Source organism: Penaeus monodon, unplaced genomic scaffold, assembly GCF_015228065.2.
Source record: "Penaeus monodon isolate SGIC_2016 unplaced genomic scaffold, NSTDA_Pmon_1 PmonScaffold_4031, whole genome shotgun sequence".
Lineage (NCBI taxonomy): Eukaryota > Metazoa > Arthropoda > Malacostraca > Decapoda > Penaeidae > Penaeus > Penaeus monodon.
Genome location: NW_023658815.1, coordinates 1 through 9461, shown reverse-complemented (window position 1 = coordinate 9461; position 9461 = coordinate 1). Strand labels below are relative to the sequence as shown.

At 35.8% G+C, this 9461-nt stretch overlaps 1 pseudogene; it reads right to left on the bottom strand.

Annotated features, from left to right (window-relative positions):
- Positions 1-7639: 7639 nt before the first annotated feature.
- Positions 7640-9179, bottom strand: LOC119570822 (annotated as a pseudogene).
- Positions 9180-9461: the final 282 nt, after the last annotated feature.

Below are 9461 nucleotides of genomic sequence, written 5' to 3'. Positions count from 1 at the left end.
GAAACGAGAGAACGCGATTAAAAATAGGAGAAAGGAGAGGGGAAGGGGTAAGAAGAAAAAAAGCAGACGGTAAAGAGAAGGAAGCCAGCGAGGTCAGCAACCTCGCCCGCGGCCAAGGAACGCCGTTCGAGATTCAACGGGGATGGGCGGGACTCGCCCGGCTCACCCGAGGACCGGGGGCCTCAGAAGGGATTCCAGCTCGGTTCCCTCCCTTTTCCTGTCCCCCGCTGTGGTGTGGGGTGTGTGTGTGTTGTGTTTGTGTGTTTGTTTTGTGTGTGGGGTGTTTGTTTTATTACTTTATTTTTATCATTACCTTATTAATATAATGTAATTTTATCAATCTTATTATTACATCATTTTTATCATTTTGTTATTATTATCATTATTATGTTATTTTAAAATTATTATCACTGTTTTTTTTGCTTTGTTTTGTTATTGTTATTACAATCATCTTTATTATCAAATTATTGTTGTTGTTCTTGTTATTGTTTTTATCAAAATTTTCAAAATTTATCATTTATAATTTTACTTTAAAATTTTGTATTATTATCTTTAGTACAATACATTAAATATGGGGGGAAGGGCTTTGTCGGTGGCCTCGGGATACAGTGATTTTGTTGATACAGACGCTTATAGACTCCCCTTTGCATAAGATTATATGTAAGGGATAGAAAAAGAAATCATAACGGTAGAAAAAAAAGGTCTTTTACGTTCCTTATTATAAACATTGTAAGTATTGATATATATTTTTAATCTGTAATTTTTTTATTATTTAATATATTTATTATTGAAATTTTATAATTATAAAATTTTACAGGTCTGATAAATTTTTTTTATATGTTTTACAGGACATTAACAATTTGCTGTTTTGGGGGCGGTGGGGTTCGGGAAATATTCGGGGTGAGTTTGGGGTCATGCTCGAAACCCAAACACAATGCCCCAGAGAAAGTGAAAAAGTGTGATTTTTTTTTAGTTTTTGGTCATGTTACATATCTGCTCACTCATTATACCCCCTTTCCCTCTCATTTCTAGGCAGTATTCACCCTGCCCTTTGCTGAAACCCGAGGTAAATTCTATCTATTTTATTTAAACTTCTGTTTTGCTATGCTCTTTTTTGCTCTGTACCTATTCGTCCCGTCAACCCTTCCCCTTTATTTTCCCCCTTTCTTCCTCCAGGGGGCGTCATTCCGGGACGAGTCCACGTTCAACTCCCGGGCCCTCAAACCCGCCAATGGGACGGCAGCAGGATTTCGGCCCTTCAAAGAACAACAAATATGTGGGGGACGAGTAGGCAAAAAAAGTGTGTGGAATTCCGTGTTCGGGTGGAGCTTTTTCGTACTTTGAGTGGTGGTGCTTTTGGGGGAAAATGGGATTTAGGTCCTTGTTTTTACTAGTGTTAAAATGTCAGCCCAAGAGCAAAAGGTTGGGATATACCCCGTAGGGGGTTCATTTTAAAAATTCTAAAAAATTCGAACAAATATACGAATAAATAGGTTTTAAAATAATAATGCAATACCCTTTGAAACCAAAAATTCTTTACAACCCCCGCGTTCGGGGCGACGACCTAAAAAGACGACCTTCATGTCCAAAAAATCATTTTAAAACACCAACGATGGAAAGGGGAAAAGGAAAAAGGGCGACCGGGTAAATAATATTCAAAACTTTTTTTTTTTAAAAAAGCTTCCGTAGGTCATCAAAAACCCCGAAAAAAAAAATTGGAGGGTTTAGGCCAATTTCGTTTCCCCGAATGTATATTTCGTAGTCTTAGGGCCGTAGTGAAGAAAAGGGTATGGTGGTATGCGTGGTTGTGTGTTGTGTGTGGGGTGTGTGTGTGTGTGTGTGGTGCGTGTTGTGTGTGGTTGTGTTTTTGTTTGTAAAGAAAGGGGGGCAAAAGAAGAAAAGAAGAAAAAGAAGAAGAAAAAAAAAAAAAAAAAAAAGAAAAGAAAAGAAAAGGGAAAAAAAGAAGAAGAAGAAAAAGAAAAGAAAAAAAGAAAAAAAAAGAAAAAAAAAAAACAAAAAGGGGGAAAAAAGGGGGGGGGGGGAAAAAGGGGGGGAAAAAAGGGGGGGGAGACGTGGCTTGCTACTTTTTTTAGAATTTCCAGAGAACTAATTATTGATTTTTCTCCGATTTACCAATTAAATATATTTATTTTTTAATTTTAAGATATTTTCACTAATTGCTTTTTCAATGACTCTTTTAAAAAATCCCATTTTTTTCTTGCACATAGAAATATCACACCTTTCGATTTAACATGTTTTCTGTTTTTTATGTTCCTCTATGCTTAATCAACCCTAAATAAAATTTTCCGGGTGCCTACGTAAACAGATTCAGAACCAAAACCAGACGAGTACATATCCAAGTGGACAGGTGTGGACGGGATCCTATCGAAATAAAAAGAATGAGCCCCCCCGTCGAATCAGTAACAAAAAAGGGGGAAAGTCGTCGGCGTCGGTGCTGGGGGGACTCGCCAATCATCAATAACGTCAAGCCCCCTTTCAGTATCAAGTTTGCCTATTTTCACCCGTCCCGTTTTTATCCTCTCCTATTATAATGGGGAAATCCTTATGGAAGTATATCCATGCTCTCCAGCGTAGGCACTTGCTCCCGGAGGGGGATTTGAAAATTTAGGGGATCAGCAACATTGTTGAAATATAAACGTGTAAATTTATCGTGTTCCGTTTGGTTTGTTTGTTTTTAGGATATTTCGTTATTATTTTTTTTTAAACATTAGCTGGGGACGCAAAGTCAATAAAAATATGACATTTTATTTATTTAAATAAATATATAAATATATTAAAATTTTTTTTTTAAAACCATGCAATTTAAGAAAAAATAACACCAAAGAGTGGAGGGATTGATAAGCAAAAGATAAAGGGTGAATTGTGTCGTTTATCAAGCACGGGTTACATGAAGCGCCGACCGGCCCCGTAAATCCGTATCGCTTTTTTAACATTAGCCGTTCCGCCCGGGCCTCCCTTTGGCCCCTTGCGGTGGGAACTGGTGGCAGCTGCTCCATATCTTTTGGGAATTTTAACTCAAAAACAAGGAGTCCTAATTCCGCCAAAGGGCGGAAAGCATAAAAAAAGGATTAAAGTGGGAAAGCGCTCTCTCTCTCTTCCTTCTCTCCCCCCCCCCCCCCCCCTCTCTCTCTCTCTCTCTCTTCCCTTCTCTGTGCGCGCGCGCGCGCGCGGGCGTGTTGTGTTGTGTTGGGGGTTTTGTGTGTGTGTGTGGTGGTGTGCGTGCGTGCGTGCGTGCGTGCGTGCGTGCTGCGTGGTGCGTGCGTGCTGTGTTGGTTGTGTGTGTGGAATATTTTGAACTTCCATTTTGACGTCTTTAGTAAAAAACGAACGGTACCACATCAGTCTCAGGAAACTCACATTTATACTAGGTAAAAATTATACATTTTTTCACCCAAACAAATCTTTTTAAATTTACTAGTTTTTAATAAGGAATGGAGGTTTAAACAATTACTTTAAGAAAATTTCGTACTCCGCAAGACGTTTTCAGAATTTTTAAGGAATACTGTCACGTTTTGGAAAAGAAATTCCCGTATAAAAAAAAGAAAAATGACCGTTTGGTGAAAATACCCTTAAAGGGAAATTTTTAGTAATACTTCCCTTCTTTCCCGGAAATTTTTTTCCCCAGGATAAATTTAGGTTTCTTTACAATACCACTATACATTTGTTTTTAGATAAAACTAAGCCTTAACAATTTTTCCCCTGAGATCCTGTGTTGTTATCTTTAAAAAGTTCGAGAAGTAACTCGACTGTAATCCCTATTTTGTACTTAAACCGGGCTTTTTAACCTTAAAAATTTTGTGAATAATTTTCTTTGGTTTTCGGTTTATTTTTCTGCACTGATGAAAAAGTTAAAAACTTCGAAAAAGTCTGGGAAAACAACAAAGAAAGTTTGTAATTGTGTGCATGTGTGTAAATAGGGAATATCATATAAAATATTTAAAATAATATAATATATTATATCACACAGTAGTTAATATTTATAATATTATAATTATATATATATTAATATATTATATATTTTTTTTTTTTTTTTTTTTTTTTTTTTTTTTTTTTTTTTTTTTTTACGTGTATTTGAATAATATATAGAAATAATAGGCCACTATTATATGTAAAATATATATATATATACATATATAATACATATATTTCTCTTTTATGAAAATTATATTATATATTTAATAATGGTGGGTGTGTGTGTGTGGTGTGTGTGTTTGTTTGTTGTTTGTGTGTGGTGTGTGTTTTTTGGTTTGTTGTTTTTTTGTGGTGTGTGTGGTTTTTGTTTTTTGTTTTTTTGTTTGGTGTGTGGTGTGTGTGTGGGGTGTGTTTTGGTCAACCCTAGCTAAAGTGAGGGTCGAGTGCAAAATTTAGTTTTAACATTCAATAGGTCATCATTCCGATGACAAAAAAAGACTTTAAGGGGACCAGATTTTAATGAATTCAAGAAAATAAAAAGTATGCACCGAATTAGACGGGGGAAAAACAAAAGGCAAGCTTCAGAAGCTTCGCTTCAAACAAATTAGAGCAGCAATAGGGAAAGGGCCCAGAGAAAAACGCAGAAAAGGAAAAAATGAAATTAGTAAAATAAAAAAGTAGAAGAGTGGGAAATATTTAGGAAAATTTTTTCGCAAAATAATTTAAATGCATTGTTGATCATTGGCACAGCGTTAGAACAGAAATGGGAAAATTTTGGAAGAAATTTTTTTAGGGAACCCAATGGATAAAACGTTTTTTGGCAAAAAAAAACAACACAGAGGAAAAAAGAATGGGTGGGGGGAAACCTAGGGGAAATGGGTTTTAGAGGGCTTTTAAAAAGTGCAGGGGAAAAAGAGAAAAGATTAAAAGACGGGAAAACGAAAGTTTAAAACGCAAAAAAGGGGAATTAAACAATCAAAAGCTTGTAGATACTTTACCTTTTTTGTTTTCGTGAATTGTTATAAGGTCGCCCCAAACCCCATTTCCGGACACTGATTTAACCAATGCAGGGGGTTTCCCAAAACGGCCACATACTATAAGGGAAAAATGATAATTGTTATCATTTTTTTATCATTTTTAATAGTATTGAATTATTATTTTTATGTTTTTACATTTCGTTATTATCAATAAAAAAGAAACAAAACGTAAAATAATGATATAATGAAATAAAATAATAAAAAAATACATTATTATATATATCATTATTATCATCTTATAATCATTTTATTATCGTTTTTATATTTTGAAATGCTTTATTATAATAATGATATTAGTTTATCTAATTTATTATTATTGGTTTTTATCTTGTTATATTATTTTTACTTTTATTTTTATTATATTATTATTTCATAGATTATCATTAAAATTTTATTATCTTTTCTAAAAAGAACAGGGGCAGTAGCAGCATAAAGGAAATGGTAATGGGATGAAAAAAAGCAATATTAATGACGATGTGAAAAAAAGTAATGTTAAAAAAATATAGATGGTAAAAATGAAAATGATGATAACAATAATAAAATATTAAAAATAATAGGGTAATAAATAAAATAATAATATAAAAAATAATATAATAAAAAAAAATAATAATAAAAGATAATAATGTATTTTAATCATCTCATCAAGGGGCAACGCGACGGGGGCGCAGGGCCCAATCCCCCTTTTGCTTCACGACGAGGTCCCTGACGATTCTCAGGCAGGCCCTGGCCCCACTCTGACTCTTCGCGACGGTCTCGTCGAGCCCCAAAAACTTGCCTCCGGGGCGCCCCAAAGGCCCCCCCCCTGGGTTTGTCTCGAAAGCGCAACCTGAAGGGGGGGAACCTGGGGAAATGACTAGGTGCCATATACCCTGAGTTGGCGACCCCGGATTAGCAATAACAGGTCCCATGCAGCTTACGTGTAGCCTGGGTTTTGGACCCCGGGGTCCTGCCACTGCCCCATAATCCGGGGAAGGACCTTTTACAAAAGGCATCAAAACGAGACCCGAGGCACAAGATATGTCCGATTTTACTTCCATAAGCAAAAATGGCAGAACAGCCTTTAAGACACATAGCTTTTTCCCTTTGCGTAGGGGACGACAATCCCAAATGTCTTGTTGGGCGGGTTTAGGCCCCGTGCAGACCAATCCCCTGCTGACCTGGTCTAAAAGCCCAAAATATGAAAATACACTACCCAAGGGATGTAAAACTCTCTGTGACTTAAAATCCCCACGCAAGCATGGATGACTGAAGGTTTTTCCCCCCAAAAGGCCCCCCCAGAAACGGGTCCTCAGGTTGTGAGTTTTGTGAAACGCGAGCTGCCCCGTGAACCCAAGGGCACACTCCTCCCAGTTGTCCAAAGGAAAAAACCCTTAAATGGTCACTGGAGGGGGGGGATTTTGAAGTGGACCCCCTAGGGGGACCCAAAACCCGCCTATGGCAAAGAAAAGAACCGGGGAAACCGGGAAACTCACGTTCGGAGGGGTCCCCATCCCTGCTAACAAAAAGTGGTTGATCTCCTTGGCCCCGTACCTACGCTATACCCTTCCCGCGATGCAGTTGGGCATGGGGCCAGGGGTAGGACCCCCTTCTTGATAATATTTATAAAAATATAATTAATAAGTGAAATCATAACAATCAATAGAATTTAACATTAAAAATAAAATTAACAAAATAAAATGATGTGATAAAGAAAAATAAAAATAAAAATAAAAATGAAAAAATAACAATATAATAACAAAAAGAATAATTTCAATGATGTTATAATAATAAAACCCTCATTTAAAAAAAAATGACCAGTAATAGTAATAATAAGGCAAACCAATAGTAAAAAAATGTAATAATATAATAATAAAGAGATATAATAAAAATAATAATAAAAATAATAATAATAAAATAATAGCACATAAGATGAAAATAAAAAAAAATAAACTTAATAAAACAGTATAACACAAAAACAACAATGATCAATTATAATAATAATAAAATAATAATAAAATAATAATAATAATAATAAAAAATAATAAAAAATAAAAATAATAATAATAAAAAGATTAATAATAATAAAAATAAAAAAATAAAATAAAAAGACTAAAAAACGTAAAATAAGCAATAATGGGGATGATGAAGATAATGGTGAAAAAATTTAAAGAATCTAAAAAAAATCAAAACATTACTTTTTTTCATAATGATTTGGTTTTTCATAAAATGATGATGTTAAAAAAGTAATGAAAAAATGCAAAAAATTAAATACAATCATTTGATGACAACAACTTGACGTATAGATCCCTATATTTAGATTTTTCTCATAAAACGATGCCACGTAAAAAAAAACACAAATAGGATCAAGGTTTTGGGAAAAATAATGGCCTTTTGAGCTTCTAAAAAAAAGGCTTTGATTTTAAAAAATTTTTATACGGGGCTTGCGGGCCCTTGCAAACAAATTGTTTTCATTATTCCCTTTCTCAGTTGTTTCATGAGGTTGCATTGTTTTGATTGCTATGTCAGTAATAGCCCCCATTTCGAAATTTTTTTATTCAAAAACAAAAAAAAAGTACAATTTAAGTTCAAATACTTTTCCCAAAATTTTTGAAAAAAATGCTGATATTCAAATATGAACCTTCTGAAACTGAGATGAATGTTTTACTCCCCGTTGTAAATTAGAGATAGATCTAGAAGTGTCCTTTAAAGGGGAAACGAGGGGGAAACCACGAGACAGCACTGGGCCTGTATGACGGGGTCCGATTCTTTCCTTGTGTGAAGCCCCCCTGAGGGAAAAGGAAAAACGATAGCAGTAAAGAGTCCGTAGTAATCATAACGGTTTAACAAACATCACCTCCCAAAGACAGCAGCGAAATCAGTTTAGAATAACATAAGTAAACAGTAAGATCACACACACACAAACACACACACACACGCACGCACACACACCAAAAAACCCCACACACACGCAGCCAACACACACACACACACACACACACCCAAAACAACAAAAAAAACACAACACACACCCCAAAACACCCCACACACACAAACCCCCACACACCACACACACACGACACAACGAAATACACACGACGGTAATATAAATGTGCTGATTTTGATATGATGTGTTTTACTCACCGGGAGTGTACCCTTTTCCCCACGGCCTGTAGCTTTGGGTTTGTCGCGGCGGACAGTCTCGGCGCACCTCACGGCAGCCGTGATATCATCAGACTCAGATCTATTCGTCGGAGAAAAATGTACATGTTTAAGATGTATACAACTAGACACACAAGGAAAATAGAGTCGGTGCCTTTTGGGACCACTCTTCATCTATTCTCACTTTTTGGCTTGAGCAGTCGTACCGGAATAAACAGTTGTCGGCACCAAACTGCAGTTGAGGGAAAACAAGGAAACTCACGGGAACAGGGGATTCCACAGACGTCTTGCCATAATCGCTGCCACCCCAATACTTGTTGTTGATCTGGAAGATCCGTGTCTGTGCTGCGGTGCGTGCGGTTGATGGCGGCCTGTTGAAGGACGACTCGAACTCCGCGATGCACACCCTGCGGACCAAGGGAACGGGTGGCTTTCTGAGAGAGGCTTAAAGGACTCCGGATGGCTCAATGGAATGGCTTAATCTAGCCTTTCCCGGTTGGAGCGATGTTTCTCAAAGGGGATTTTACGGAACGACATATTAACGGGTATCTAGAGCAATCCAGAAGTTTGTGTGGAGTGAAGTATGAGAAATAACAGAATACGCAGAAGACACGCTACGTGTAGAGGTGGCTTAATGTCATGCCAGCTATACATTACTTGTTTATACATAGATACAGACGTGCGAAATTTTACTTTCATTTTACATTTTGTGTGTTGTGTGTGTGTGTGGTGTGGTGTGTGGTTGGTGTGTGTGGTGTGTGTGTGTGTGTGTGTTGTGTGTTGGGTTTTTTGTTGTGTGCCTTTACAACTATACTCGTCTATCTGTTTAATACATATCCATGTAGCATATTTATCATATCATTATATTTTATATATATATTATATAATATATATAAAATATATATATATATTATATATATATATATATATATGCGCTGTGTGTGCTTACAGTTCTTGATGTCATTCCTGGAGAGGTAATACCCCGTTTCCAACAGCTCCGCGAATTCGCACTTCCCGAAGACCTTGGCGTCGGAAACGGCCAGAAGCCAACCAGCAGGCCAGAGGAAGACCCTGGAAGGCGGGGAACGAAAATGGGAAAAAAGTTGAAATATGATATATAAAATATGTATATATTATTATATATATATATATATATCAACATATAAAAAATACAATATAAATATATATAAATCAAAGAAAATATAAATTATATATATAATACTATATATAAAATATATAATACAGGTAATCACCCCCCCCCCCTTTTCAAAAAAATATATATATATAATATATAAAAATGGATATACATAATATAAATATATTATATATATGATATTTTATATATATTTTAAA